Raw genomic sequence first — 16,618 nt, 5'->3', positions numbered from 1 at the left:
CAGTGTAACTACGCCTTTTATCTTTATTTCTTGATTTTCCTCCTATATCTGTTTAAAAAAAAATTAAAAAAACTTGTTTCCATCTTTAATGATAAGGAACTTTCTTGTGACAAAGACAAGACTAGTTTTCATATGAAAACTGTAATAACTTAATTAACTGGAACAGACGTTCGCTATTGTTCGAGAATTGAGTTCTTGTATTTGACAATCAAGCTGGGATTTGTTTGACTATTTGCTACAATTTATGCTGGGATTTGTTTGACTATTTGCTTTAGTACTGTCCATGTAACCTTAAACTAATGCAACCTAAACATGATTTATGAATATAGTATTCAAATAGGTCAGCTTAGTAAATTTAACTGCCATCACCATGAAGTCCATTTCCAACAATATTGATTTTAAATACGAGGGCCACTATTTACATTTTGAGCCTTTGCAACACTGATTGTAGTTAGGCGCCATTTTTTGTTCGCACAGAAACGTTTGACATTGTTGACCATTACGTACTTCAAATGTTTTGTCAATAGCTTTATTTGTGTTGTTTACGTTGACTTGAAGATTGGGTGACAACAGAAAAATGGAATTACCTCGTGAAAATTTTTGTGCGATGATTTATTACGATTTTCGACGTGGATTATCAAGACAAGAATGCATCGATCAACTTACCCATTTGGCGACGAAGCCCTATCCTTTGCCACTGTGAAACACTGGTATAACGATTTTGCTCGTGGCCACCATTCGCTCACTGACGAAATTAGTGAAGGTCGTCCAAAATCAGTTGCTATTCAAGGAAACATTGATGCTGTGCAAAACCTAATACTGAAAGGCCGTCATGTGACATACTGTGAGATTGAGGTAACCCTAGCCATTAGTTCCATCAGCATATATAAAATATTACATGATCATTTAGCTGTGAGAAAGGTTTGTTCTCGTTGGATCCCACATAATTTGACAAAAACTCAAAAAGAAGTTCGCGTCGATTGGTGCACACAAATGTTCAATAAATACAATGGCGCTGCTTCAAAAGACGTATATAAGATTGTAACAGGTGACCAATCATGAATATATGCATATGAGCCGTAAACAGCAGTCGACTGTATGAGTATTTCAAGATGAACCAAATCCAACGAAAGTTGTTCGCGCTCGAAGCACATCGAAACAAATGGTCGCCTGTTTTTTCGGCTAAACTGGTTATGTGGCAACTGTGCCTTTATGGTACACAACAATTTGTTTGCCGGAGGTCTTCGGTCAAATACAAAAAACAAACAAGCGCCGTCGGATCATTCTTCATCAAGACAATGCGAGCTCTCACACATCTCGTCTAACAATCGACTATTTGAACACTCAAAAAATCGAATTGATGGGTCATCCGTCACACAGTCTTGATTTGGCACCCAATGACTTCTTGTTCCTGGATGACAAGAATAAACTGGTGCGCCAATTTTCGTCGGCGGAAAAAGCAGCTGATGCGTTCAAAAACCATATTATGAAGATGTCTCAAGAAGATTGGAACAAATGCTTTCACAAATGGTTCAAACAAATGCAAAAGTGTATTGATCATAAAGCAGAAATTTTTAAAAACAATAAATCAATTTTCAATGACAAATTACTGTTTTTTCATTGTTAGGCTCAAAATATAAATAGTGGCTCTCGTAATACAGTTATGACAGATTCTGCTGCAGCATACAAATGCACGTATTGTACACTCATGTCCAAAATGATTGTCGCATATCTATAACTGTCTTCTTGTAAGAATATAATTTGATAATGATTTTGCACGGTTTAATACTGATACTATGTGTACAATCGGGAAATGTATATTTGTGGTAAATTTCATAGAAAAAAGAGTTATAAATACGAAAATTAGAGTGAGTAAAACAAAATGTTGCTAAATGGAAACGAAAATTTTGTTTTAGTTTTATTGTTCTTATTTATTGCTCTTTCGACATGAAAGTTGCCACATACATGTCTCTGCCGATTGTACACATAGTAACATAAGAAATACCAAACGAATTCGTTATCAAATTATATTCCTACAACAACATATTTATAGACATGCGACAATAAGTTTGGACATAGCCGGCCGTGATAAAGACTCTCTGGTCGCCACTCTCAGTAGAGAAACACCAAAAGCACCTAGAAAATGGTTGTTGACCAACAAGTAATAAAGAAAAAGACTAGTTTTATTTTCTTATATATGTTTGTTTTTAACACTTCGCAATATTATCCTGATCGTCATTTTATTTTCAATTTCCTGCATCGATTCGAAAACATGACAAAAACAAAGTACATTTGAATCCGTCTAAACTCAACCACGAAATGGTTTTGCAGTAAAGAATATGAATAGAAAGTCTTAATGGCGCTAATCTATTGATATATTTGCTGCCAAGTCATAAAGGAACAAAGAATATCACATTTTCTGAACTTTTGGAGAAGTTACAGTACTTTTAATTAAAAGTTTTCCTTCCCTCCCTCCGTTTACTGACTTCATGGAACACGCAACAGTGAAATATGATCTGAGATGGTTTCAAAGAGATAAAAATTATGTAGGTGACCAACATACAAAGGTTAATTTAACAGCATAAGAGCACCGTTGTTTCAATACGGCCAAATTTCAAGATAGAAAGGTGACCAATTTACAGTAATATTTACGTCTTATGGGAAAAATGCAGGTTTCATAGGAAAGGGGCAATATAGGCAGGTGACCAACTTAACCTCTTTAACAAAAGTGCCTCAGAATATTCGAGTGTTTAATGTTATCGAAAATAGATGGTGATCAGAAAAATGGAAACACCTGAACGAAATTGCAACTTACCAGATTAATATGGTGTCGGGCCACCTTTCGCCTTCAGAACAGCCTTGATGCGACGTGGGATGGAGGCATAGAGGTCGTGAATGGTAGCAAGTGGAATTTTACACCATTCCTCGTGCAGGGCATCGGCCAGTTCTGTGTGAGAGAATGGAGGTGGAAATTGTCGCCGGAGTCGTGTTTCCAAGACGGACCACAGATGTTCAATTATGTTGAGATCTAGGGATTGGGCGGGCCAGGGGAGGTGTTGAACTTCATCCCGATGTTCCTCAAACCACGCTGCAACAACGCCAGCTGTGTGAATGGGTGCATTATCATCCTGGAAGATGGTGTCATTGTCCGGGAACAACATCCGGACCATAGGATGCAAGTGGTCTCCTAAAATTGCGACATAATCGTTGGCAGTGATTCGTCCGCTAAGTGTGACCACAGGACCCAATGAAAACCATGATATGGCGGCCCACAGCATCACCGAGCCGCCGCCATGTTTCACAGTTGGGCGGAGACACTGCAGATCATAAGCTTCTTTGGGCGTTCTCCACACATAAACACGGCCCGTGGTTGGGAATAGGGTGAAGGATGACTCATCCGACCATATCACACGTTTCCAGTCCTCAACGGTCCAAGTTGCATGGTCGCGGCACCATTTGCGGCGTGCGAAAGCGTTATGGCCCCTGATGAGCAGTTTGGCCCGTGCAACACGACCCCGTAAGTTCATGTCATGTAATTCGCGGCGGACTATGATTGTCGAAATAGGGTGGGGGAGGTGCTGATTGAGTTCCTCCATCACTTGCTCCGCAGTGGCACGACGGTTCTGCGTGACAATGCGCTTTAATACCCTGCGTGACAATGCGCTTTATTACCCGGCGTGACCTGTCACTCATGATTTTCTTCCGCCCACTGTTCCACTTCCCCGATGTGGTTTTCCCGTGTGTTGTGTAGGCCGTCATCACCTTCGACATTGTCCCACGCGACACACCTAACACAGTAGCCACTGCCGTCACACTCACTCCACATAACCGCGCACCAACAATTTGTCCTCTTTGAAAATCTGAGAGGTCTCCCATTTTACACTACCTCCGTCTGCTGCAGCCACTGGACACTGCTGTTCCACTGCGCCTGACGTAGTATGGAGACCGACCTAACACACCACCACCAGCAGTCCGGTGCTGCGGGCGCCACGACACCACTACCAACCCATACATCTGACGTGTTGCCAACTACAGGTGTTTCCATTTTTCTGATCACCATCTGTATAAAATCTAGAGTATATCGTATGTTTTAAAATTACGATTATGCTCGTTTTCTACTGTTTTTGTATGTTTCCGCCAGACAGTGCTCTTGAAGTTGTTGTTTACATGTCTTTCCGGTAGATGTTCAATGTAATCTTCCTTCATTTAGCATTCCAATTTGTTTTCGTTTGAAGCAGTAGTTGTGATAATGTAAAAACTCTGGTGCCTTCGATTTCTTCCGTGTTTTTTGACGGTATTCCTCTTGTGTTTTTGTTTATTTTGGTTATTCAAATTCCTTTTTAGCTTATTTTCACAAGTTCCATAAGTAATATTGGTTTCATTGCGAGCACGAGTATACTCGGGAATTTATTTTAAAAGCTTTTCAGATGCACGTATCTCATCATTGAGTTGTCAACAACCAACATTATCATCACCATTTATGTTCTTAAGTAATTATTTCAACTGAGTAATTAAAAAAATACATTAAAATCGAGACATTTTTCTGTACGAAATCTATAGTTTTCTGTCTGTCCCCGAAAAAGGTTAGCTGCGAGGTTCATCTTTTTTGAGTTTTCTCATTTTCACATTCAGAAGTCCCACGGGCTTGTCCAGTAAAACTTTATTTTTTTAAAATTTAATTATTTATCGTACGTGACAAAAATTTAAATAATTAAAAAGAGAGTTTTATTTTTTTATAGTATCAAAGTATTTTATTATAAATTTGCATAACATTATTTGAGTTCATAAACCACCTACAAAAGGAGGATCTCTTCAAATCCCTTTCCGGTTCGCAAAGTTCCCAAAATAACTGTCACATTCCTTCGTTGAATTGCTATACTAATCCGTTGTATGAGAAATGCTCTAGCTCGGGTATCTCCCGATTTTAGTGATATGTGTTGGCCAACTTCGTTGATAAAATTAAACCGTTTTTGTTCCCATGAACCACTTGATTTAATTGCTATTGTAGCAAACCAATATTTATCCAATAGATATATTTATTTCTTTTTTCGACCACTCTTCGAGCTGCTAAGAGTCCTGCTCCAGTCGATGTGTCTGGAACACTTGAGGGAGCACAGCACAGATGAAATCCCAAACAAGTGCCTTCCCTTTTTTCCATGGCACTAACGTCGTTCCATCGGGCCTCTTTCCGTCATTGCGGCTGCATCCATTTGGTTCTCTCACTGATATAACGTCTACTGAAATGAGAGCTCTTAGGTGTCATTTACAATGCTATGTTGTGAAATCCTGCCAGCGATCCTCTTCTATCTACATGGTCGTTACATGTGGAGCAACGGTGTGGCTCGCAGATATCTACACCCAAACGTAGAGCAGTGGGTACTCGAAAACTCGTTAGATGTAATCTCAGAAAAGGTAAAGATAACTATGCTCCGTTTTCAAGGGATGTGAGAGCAAAGAAGCATGGCTTTATCTTTGAGATCATCAGCTGAGCTTAGTAGTGAAGCTATATGATGCTTTATTAGGTATACGGACAAAATCTCGCGGCCGAAACATCGCCGCCCAAAATCTCGCCGGCCAAAACCTCGCGGGACAAAATCTCGCCGGGCCAAAACCTCGCGTGGCCAAAACCTCGCCGCCCAAAACCTCGCGGGACAAAATCTCGCCGGGCCAAAACCTCGCCGCCCAAAACCTCGCGGGACAAAATCTCGCCGGGCCAAAACCTCGCCGCCCAAAATCTCGTCGTGCCAAAACCTCGCCGCGAATGAAACTTTTCTTTAAAATTTACCCAATGTGTTTCCTAATATGCAATTCCACGTTACAAATAATAATAATAATAATAATAATAATAATAATAATAATATACAAAACATCGTGTGCGTGGGCTTTCTCGGGTTATTCCCGTTTCCTCCCACTTTCTTTATTCGATCATTTCCTTCATCCTGGTCATCTACGTCTCCTTTAACCTATAGGACATAATCAAGGGACGTCGTAAAAACTCATATATTGTTTCATATTTTCATAAATATTATTAGATTTTTGTTAAAATTTTAAGTTTTTGGATGTTCCAAAGTTCACGAAACTAACCTCGTTAGTTGTCATTACTTTCCTTATGCAGACTTTCTTTCCCTATAACCAGTTTAAAAACATCCTGTCGCCCTACCTTCACATTGAAATCCTCTAATACAGAAATAGAATTTTCACATGGTATCGCGGGACTTGGTCAAATACCCGTGATACTTCTTCTGAAACAGCGTCTTTTATACCGTCATTCTTATCATCTGTTGGAACATTTACATTTTGGTCAGGCGAGATTTTGGGTATGGCGATATTTTGGGGCGCGAGGTTTTGGCCCGGCGAAATTTTGGGTGGCGAGGTTTTGGCCAGGCGAGGTTTTCGCCCCGCGAGATTTTGGCCCGCGACGTTTTGGCCAGGCGGGGTTTTGGCCCGGCGAGATTTTGTCCCGCGAGGTTTTGGCCAGGCGAGGTTTCGGCCTGGCGAGATTTTGGGCCGCGAGGTTTTGGGAGGCGAGGTTTTGGTCCGCGAGGTTTTGTACCCAAACCGCTTTATTATAGGTTCATCCCAGGCTGACTGGATATTTCTTCTTTCGAGTGCTGGGGGATCTAATCCTATTAAATCAGTCAATTTGGCCATGATCTTGATCCATGTTTATATCGACTTCCCGCGGGAGCAGAGTTCCTATTAATTGTCGAGAGCCATAGACTGAAGCGAGGTAAGACGGAATGGCAATATCTATGGCGCGACGAATCCTAAGACCTCCATGTCCAATTGGTAAAGAAGCTTGTAGCCATGATTTGTCGTCTAAGGAACAGTTGAGAATTGATTCAAATCCGGTTTTTAATTTTTCATCGAACTTCTCCAGTAAGACGACATCTCGTCAATAAGGAGGCCATCGAAGGAAGAACAATAACCTTGATACTGAAAGTGATGCTCGTAATATGTAATACGCAGAAAGAATAGGATGAAATTTTGGCTAATCTGGAAAACAATAAATCTAATCTGGATATCTTTTCTGATAATATTTTGCTCCGTGTATCGGTCGAGACGTCAGCGCCTAACAATTCAGAATTAGATTATGTTAGAAGCTGAATTCCTGGTATTGATTCATTACAACTGATAGAGATTCGCAATATATTAAAAAGTTATATATTTTTATTTTTAAAAAATGCAAAGGAAATCATCTATAGCGTTATGTCCATCCGTTAGCACTAGCGATTGATTGATTGATTGGTATTTAATGTCCTTTCTCAACATACTATGGTTGTGTAAAAAGAGGTATATTGCTTAAACTGGAATCCGGTTTGAAGACTACGTGCTTTAGCCACTGTGCCACTTAGTGGCCAATAATACTTTTCTGCAGCAGCAAATACAAACTGGTACAGTGGCTGAATATTAACTGGACCGGAGGAACATTGGCTGAACCTCAATTCAGGGACGACAAGCAAAAAACTTCAATCTCCGTAACTCGAGTATTTCAAGCACACTACCGGTATATAAATCAATTCACTCAGTCTTTTCGTTGTTGAAGTTTAGCGTCCTTTTCAACGCTAAGGCTGTTTTAAAGATATCTCTATTCGTACCTATAGATAGTAAAGTTTAATACAATTGCTAACGAGAAACAGCTTTAAAAGATGAAGACCACACTACCCAACTAACTTGCTGAAACCTTATGTAAGCTTAAAGACCAAGCTTCTAAGAGGTAAGTTTTTGAACATGTCTGTACATTTTTTTTTTTTTTTTTGCGATAAATCATTTTAAAAAATGTAGCATCAGAATTGGAAATGGACCATATAACATATAAGTAAATTCATTTTCGGTACCACTGCATTAGAGGGAGTTTGGCTAACCCAGTACCGAGAGTGCATCTATGAAATATAACTTTGTAGTAGGGATTGGCCAAAATTTTCCGGAATCCGGATCGGAAATTTCGCTTTCTGGATTTTGGAAAAATTCCGGAATTTTTCCGAATTCCCGACTTTTCCGATTTTACTTTTCGGATTTCGGAAAGTAAAAATTCCGGAATTGTCTATCCCTACTTTGCAGAATTCAAACAGCGTGGAACATTACAAGAAAATGATTTAGTACAACAAACGTAGAAATCACGTTTGCTAGCCGCTTTCTGTATAAAACTGGAAGTATATAAAACTCTATCTTTTTGTCAGGATTCGCAGTGATGAATCACCCGCACCCACAGACACCCACCCGTACACACAGAATAACACTGGAGATGTAGTTTTGGGTACCACCTGGACACTGACCACGATCTACTTCCTGTGCGTTTAAGATTGACGTAGCAAATCCACTTTTTATCAGGAGTGACACTTCGATGCAGGAACTCTTGATTTTCTACTTTTGGGCTTATTTCATATAATTTTGCATGCATTAATTTGTGTCCGAGCGGAAGTATCGTCACTTGGAACCCAAATTAGCTCTTAACGAAGTTCGATATACGCTCAAGTTATAAAACTTAGGAGCAACTGCCAGAGGCGAGGTGGGTATCGCCGAAGACAGCAGGGTACCGTAGACAGATCAACACTTGAAACATTCATGAAGCCTACAGTAGAACTGATCAAGAACATGAAGGAAAAAGTTTCATACTTGCTCAAACATTCTTTTATTGCTGATCAACAAGCTTTTTTCTTTAAAATTTGAAGAAAGAAACAAATAATAGGCAGTGCATTGTTTTGTGTGATTCTCCAGAAAGTTACTCGTTTATTTTAAAAATACTCTTTACCTAACTTTCACTGTAACAGCGACCGAGCAATGATACATCCACTTACTGTAAAAATTCCCAAACTTCCATACTCATTGCTAAACATGTGGTTGTAATATCAAATTCTCGTAACTTTTTTTAAAATTAACGAATCTTGGCGGTTGAGACTGATTGATTTCATTTAAATGAGTATATTAATTTATTTCTGAAATATTCGCATTCCTGGTACCCACAGGTGCAAACTAGTTTTGAGATCAAAATTACTGACTATAAATATGAAAATATTGTCTAAATACTGACTTCGAAATGGACAAAAAGTAAGAATTTTAAACGAGGAAACTCTTGGTATTTAATAATCTATACAGGTGATATATACATACGTATATTGGCTACCCTCAGACCCAGTGGCGTAGGGAAGGGGGGGCCCGGAGGGGCCGGGCCCCCCCCCAAAGAGGTCCGACAATGTACGTTGGTACTTTGATGTTTGTAATTTTTTATATATTTTTATGTTTATATATTTTTTTGTTTGTAATTTTTCTATATGTGCCTATAACAGCACTTGGCCCCCCCCCCCAAACACACATCCTGGCTACGCTACTGCTCAGACCCGTATTTAGGAAAGTGGTATTCTGTGCTCGAGCACAGGGCCGCAATTTTTTTTTTTTTAAATATAAAATTCACTATACAGTAATATTTAAAACTAGCAACCCACAGAGTCCCGCGCAAGCGTGAGAAAATATGTTTATGTGTTGAATTCGCTCTAATTGTAGTAGTTTCTAATTAGCTGTCTTATCTGATTATTTTTAAAAAGTCATTCCCTCCTACCCTCACCCCAAGGAGTGAGGATGAACTTGAACATCATGAAAACTGATATCGTTAAACTCAGCAACCTCGAAAGCTATGAATTCAACACTAATATCTGTTGTTTTCGATTACTTTTACAATTTCGCCTCCTTCCTGAGGAGTGGAGTATGACCTTGAAGTCGAAATGGATTAAAACTGTCACTAGTCATCTCAGCGACTCCAAAAACTATGAATTCAACCCTAATATTACTCGTTTTCGGTTATTTTAAAAATGCCTCCATGTTATTCTTATGAGGACTTTGTGCCTCCATATCTTAGCTTAGATGTAACCTAGATACCTGGAACAGGTCATTTGGATCATTTTTCTGAGAGCTTTAAAAGATATTAAAAGTTCATGTTTCTATCTATTATGGTTCTCAAGTTGAAAATCGCTACAGACAGACAGACACCTTACAGTATTATTAATATGGATATTATTATTAAACCATTACTGACGGTGAATAATGTAAACATTATTTTCCTTATCACTTATCACCAAGTGACGTCCACGAATGGTCACCTACCATCGGGAAGACCATCGTAATCATTACTGAAAGAATTAGGCCATTTAAAATTATATTGTAACTTTCGTAAATTGTAATACCTAAATTGATACTCAACAATAGCTGGTATGTTTGCAAAATCACGGCTTATTTCCTTGAGACGTAAGTTTTTGTGTGTGGGGGGGAAGGGGGGAAGAACAAATCGTTTAGAACACAGGAGCATACAAAATATATATACACACACACGAACCTGGCCACTCTACTTTTCACTGAACAGTCATAAATATATGTAAAACTCGTGACATTATTAATGAAACTTGCAGTATTTAGTGAATAGCATCTATACTAAAATCTTCTGATGAAAAACTATCAAAATTGTTTTTGCCAAAATTTCAAAACAAAACCTAAAATTTGACACAAAACTAAAATATTGCAAACATTTTACACAGAACTGATAGAATGTCATGGCAGACGTTTCCAAGCGTTCTCCATAAACTCCAAGCGTTCTCCATTAGAACTGGAAATAACTCTCAATTAGTTTGCTAGTTCAAACAGAACGAATCAAAATACTACAATGAATATTTTGGGAAAGTAATTTAATGTAATATAGAAATATATGAATAAGATTATACAATAAAATACAATAAGAAAACTAACTAACTCTATGGCCTATGGAACCCGGAGGTTCAGTGCCGCGTTCACAAAAGCTCTCCACTGACTTCTATCCTTAGCTAATTGCATCCAGTTTCTACTTTGTATTCCTACCTCTGCAAGATCCATCTTAATATTATCCTCCCATCTGCGCCTAGGTCTTCCTAATGGTCGTTTTCCTATGGGTCTACCAGTCAAGACTTTGAAAGCGTTTCTACTTTCTTCCATTCTAGCTACATGACCTGCCCACCTAAGCCTCCTAGACTTGACGACCCTAACAATGTTCGGCAAACCGTATAAACTATGTAGTTCCTCGTTATGAAGCTTCCAAAATACAATAAGAGAATCCGCAAATAAAATTTCTATGTATGAATGACCTGGACACGATGAAGTAGGAAGGAATCGAATAACATCGTGTCAACAATATTTTATTTTATGCATTTCGTGCTTATTTAGTGCGTGCATTTAGTAGTGTCATGTGACCAGTGAAAGGTACTAATATAGGTAACTATTCATAGGTATTCATAGAACTAGTGATTACTTTGCGCAATCCAAATATATTTGATTACGAAATGTAGGTAAAGATTTGTTACGTAGCTGCAAACGATATCCAAGCTAAATGAAACTAAGTTGCTACGACTATTGCGCTATTAGTATTTTTAAAGCATAAAGTGACATATTTATGACTAATTTTATAATTACAAATTATTTCTAACTACTGTCATTAGAATCACACACAAACAATTTATATATGTTCACAGATGCAGTCTACAGTATATTGCAAGTCTTTTGGGCCTCCCTTATATTTTAGTAGTGTTGCTACAAACTGAGTACATACCGAGGACCTAAACAAGCCCTGTTATTGTAATGCTTCACTGTTGGGCTCAGCCCAAGTGAAATATTTAAACTACTGTTTGATAACTGAAGTTTTTCTTCATTTAATTTTCCAAAGAGCCCGACTGCGAAAACTATTGGCCAGTTTCCAGCTCTGTGGTATCCCAAGTGCATACATACAAGTGCCACTACTAACTTTGAAGCAGGGTTGGCAAAAACCATGGTTTTTATTTAAAAAAAAAAACAAATAAACCGGTTTTTTTTTGGTTTAAACCAGGTTTTTATGGTTTAAATAATTTGCTCTATATATTCATATCATATATGGACAGAAATAAGTTTGTTTCGCCTTGATGTTATTATGCGACAATCGAGTTATGCTGGAAGGGGTCACATAAGCTTAAAGCGGAATAAAAACCGCTTCTCGAGTTACATCCGAGAGAAATTGTCCTCCATTTGAACTCGGAACCAGGACTACTTGGCCACAAATGCGATACGTCTGCCGACTCACTCACGAAGGAATCCTGATATATATATATATATATATATATATATATATATATATATATATATATAAAAAATTAAAAAAAAAAAAAAAAAAACGTTGTACTGATCTCTGTCAAGAGTCATTTCAGAAGGACAAAAAGATAAACAGTTGCACAACTGAAACCATTACACAGAATTACACATGAACAATTTCAAAGTACTACGGAGTACAGAAGAACTAATTTAGTTCAAGTTAGTTAATAACGACTTTTATTGGTCCAAATTAAAGAAATACACCGACTTAAATCTGCATATCAATAAGAAAAGTGAATAAAGATACGAATTATTTGAGTCCACTTTAGCTCAGACTCATTTATACATAAATAGATACCAAAGATACTTATTTCACTAAATGCCTCTCGTGAGGTCTGTATGACCCCCCCCCCCCCACACACACACAAAAAGTACGGCATTTTCGATGTATTTTATCAATAGTAAACATTGAAACGAAACAATATTTAGAATTTTTCTTCGATTGCAATTACATAACAATAATAACTACAAAAAAATCACAAAATAAACGTTTATAAACTTATTAAAAAAAAAAGTTGCTTTGTAGTATAATCTTTTTGAATAATGAATGGGGAATTTAGGTCTGAATATAATACGAATAATATACGGGAGTGAAACGTGATAACCCACAAATGTGTGTTCATCAAGATTTTACAAACACTTACTTTTACGAACATTTTTTGTTTTTTGGTTTAAACCAGTTGGTTTTTTTGAAAAAACCAGCTGGTTTAAACCTTGGTTTAAACCACCTTGGTTTAAACCAGCCAACCCTGCTTTGAAGGGGAAAAAAAGAGAAAAATGTGTTTGTGAAGCTATGGAATATAGTGAATTTAAAGAATATAGTTTACACAGTCTAGTGGGACTTTTACATTCTTTACAACTTAAACAAATTAGTGGATTTATTACAAATGATTACAATGAATATTGCTGGATCGAATGTATACGGAATGTGTTTGAAGAAACAAATATCATAGAAATTAATTTTTCATCATCATGAACAATCAAAATCCTTTGTATTTCCGCAGCAATCAGACATTCGTTAGGTGTGCAAGTAATATTCATACAAAAATAGACCATTGCACTGCCACAAGAACATACATATTCTAATGAAGAAGAAAGATCAAACCTCGTCACTTAACGGTTCAATAAATGAATACAGCGGAAAAAATCTTTAATTTATGCTATGCATATGTACTTTTGTTTTAATAAACAAAATTTCTTTTCGAATATGTTAGTCATGTTAAAAAAATAAGTAAATACAATGACCACCGACTTCTCTTTCAATATAACTCTATACTCTTATTCGTAAGGGGGAGTCAATCAAATAAATGAATATGACCTTATTTAGATGTTTAAAATCTTTATTGAATACTGAACTGTTTTAAATTTGACTACGAAGATAGACCTTTTAAAGGCAGAAAGGTGCCTAAGATTATATGAACATAACGATACATATTTTATCTAGCAAGGTGCATTATTATTATTTTACAGTAATCAAGTGTTGTAAATGGTTAACATATAAAAACTCATAACTGACAGTATAAAAACAGTAATCGTTTTCATATCATGTTCCCGTTATTACCTGTGTTACAGTTTAACCTTGTGTTTAAAACGTTTAAGTTTCCAAGAAATTCCTGATATACATCTGTTGTAGACAGATAATTATTATGCCAAGCACCAACCAATAGAATAGAGTATCAGATGTCTTTTTGTGTAAACAGGAACTGAAGGACTATGATATAGATGTGACTCACATATTGTATCATGAGGCTATGTTCGAGACATTTGTATGTTATAGTAGATATAATACTGGAGTACCCGGGGATTAGCTTCCTTATTTTGGTATTGAGTTTAGGATTACTGGGGTTTGGCGTTAAGATAGCGGGTTATGATTTTTGGCGGATTTCTATCATATTCCCTGAATAAGTATCAGTCACAGCACACTAGTAGTATACGCTTCCAGGTGCTCAAGTTACGAAACTTTATAATATTTCGACATCAAGTTCAAGCTTGATGACCTTGAACAGACATTCTTTTGAATCTAGTAGTGGATGTCGTTAAAAAGTTTATTATTCTATTTATACCTTGCAAACAAGACTTGAATCATTTATGCTTTCATTAATTAAAATTTGAATAAGCTCTCTCAGTCGATTAGGTCACAGCAACAATGGATTAATTAAAATTTGTAGTGTACATCAAAAGTTGAGTTCTTTTTCTTATATCTGAGCCCCAATACGTTTTCAGCTGTAAGACAAAAGAAGCTAGAACTTATTATTTCGTATCTCAACCAAACCTGCGACATAATTACGGTTCCGTAAAAATCTGAGATGATCAGGTCAGAAATTTCAGTTTTATTTGTTGATTCTTCATGGAAGAGCCTATGTTGTAATCAGCGATACTATATCATCATCTTAGATTAACTTTGTTCCTAAGTTTAGAACTACTGTTATGCATAAAACTATTGCGACAAAAGCTACACTGACATGAAGTATTACGAAAATTATTCTACCTTTTTGTCGTATTGTTACCCTGCTGATTCCTCATGAGATTATCATTTTGCACTTATATGTTGTTCTCAAAATTCTGTATTAACATCAGTAGATGGTTGAAGATTATAAATTGAGATGATAACACTTGCTGTAACAAAAAGTAAGAGAACAAAAGGAATTGTTTTTGAATCACGTTCGAATGGCTAAGTAAGTAGCTACTGTTTGTTATATCTGGATACAACAAAATCTGTAATAATCTTGTTTATCTACCTGTCATATCTACAGTTCCTGATCTACATGTAAATCTAATTTACAGTTTGTGCATCCTTACTTCCTAAAATGAAGTAATTTTCGAAAATTACTTTAAATACGTTTAAAAAGTATATTGCTTACTTATTTTATCACCTTAAATCAAACAAAATAAGGGGAAGAAAAATACACGAAAGAATTTTTACGCATCTACTACTTATTCCTATTAATTCACACTAGATTTCTTTTTCTTCTTTCTTACTTTTTCCAAAAGTTGACTAGCAGGGATATTGCTAAGTGATCGCACGTGAGGATTTTCTTTTTAAAAAAATTAAGGTTACGATTATAATTAGTTACTACAGGGTAGCCCAAAAGTACGAATATACCCCTGAATTTATAACATTCTAGCTTATAGATTTATTTGCTTCGGCTGTTCCAAGCTTAAGATATAAGTGAAAACTCATTAAGAACAAATAATAAAGAAACTAAGTCTACCTAATGGATAATAATAAGAAATTATATAAAATGTAATGAGCTGATCAGTACGGTACTGTATACCTACTTCGGGCTACCCTGTATAGGTAATGTCTCTATTATCTCAGAATGATGTAGGTAAGTTATACCTATTGACCCTTTGTCCCTCCGGACACACTTCTGTCATCATCCTTTCGCTTTTCTATGTGGCACAGATTCTTTCACACGTGCCCTGGACCTGCATACGCTTCGTCTGTGTTATAAGAGTAGATATAATATCAACATAGCGACTACTTTGTATATCTGAATTCGGTGTTACTTCATTCATATCAATTGTTTTTAATTGTTTGCACATTCTTTTGTAAATCGTTAATTTGTTTTACACGATGGCTGAATTTCTTTAATTGCATTTTTCATTTGTCACACGTCCTTTTCTTTTCTTTATAAATATAATACATTTTAACAGTAACTTATTCATCGGATCTAACATTAGACTAGTTAACTTTAACTTGTTGCAATTTACGAAGGCCATTTATTTGACTGTAGGATCATTTATTTGAAATACGTATGTAGCATTCATTCCTTACATATGACGTGACAAATTGTCCACAAACACGCTTTATGCCGCAGCGGGTCACAATTAGTAAAACTCCATCTCAATTTCAGCTCAGGATTCATAAACAATATTTGTACAAAATCGTAAGTTTCTACGTTCAAAAATTCCGGAGATATTATGAAAGGTGAAAAATGATTCAAATTCCCCTTATGCGTCAAACATTACGAAATTTCGGCAGCTTAAAGTTTTAAAAGAAAATCTGTACAAAATTTAAGTGTCTAGGTCTAAAATATTTGGTGAACGGCGAGCATAGGTTCCAGCTTCCCTTTTCTCACTCTGGGGCTGGATTTCGTAAAACCCCGTCTTACTCACAGCCTAAGGTTTAAGGATAACATTAGTATAAAAGTTCATTTTTTTAAACCCAACTTTTGAATGGTGAGAAGAGATTCAAGCTTACTCCAACCCCCTCTTTGCCGTCGAATTTTGCAAAACTCCGTCTTGTTTACAACCTACCGATTAAGGAAAGCACTAGTATAAAATTTCAAATTCCTACACCTAGCTGTTTCCGAGACTCGGTGATAAATGAATCGGTCAATTTATTTTACAGATAACGCGGAAATCCCGTTCAGCAGCAAGGCTATAGGAGATGTGGACCTACTGATTAACGTGGAATCCGAACCACATGAGTTCCCGCCGGGAATCGAACTCAGAAGAAAATGCAGGAACGAAACGA

At 36.8% G+C, this 16,618-nt stretch overlaps 1 protein-coding gene across 1 annotated transcript in view; it reads right to left on the bottom strand.

Annotated features, from left to right (window-relative positions):
- Positions 1-16,618, bottom strand: part of LOC145686422 (RUN and FYVE domain-containing protein 2-like) — a 137,399-nt gene that overhangs the window by 86,923 nt on the left and 33,858 nt on the right. The gene's annotated exons all lie outside the window — the stretch shown is intronic.

Source organism: Thermobia domestica, chromosome 5 (genome assembly GCF_964235325.1).
Source record: "Thermobia domestica chromosome 5, izTheDome1.hap1.1, whole genome shotgun sequence".
Lineage (NCBI taxonomy): Eukaryota > Metazoa > Arthropoda > Insecta > Zygentoma > Lepismatidae > Thermobia > Thermobia domestica.
Note: the sequence above shows the minus strand (reverse complement) of the source record. Positions and strands in the feature narration are given on the sequence as shown.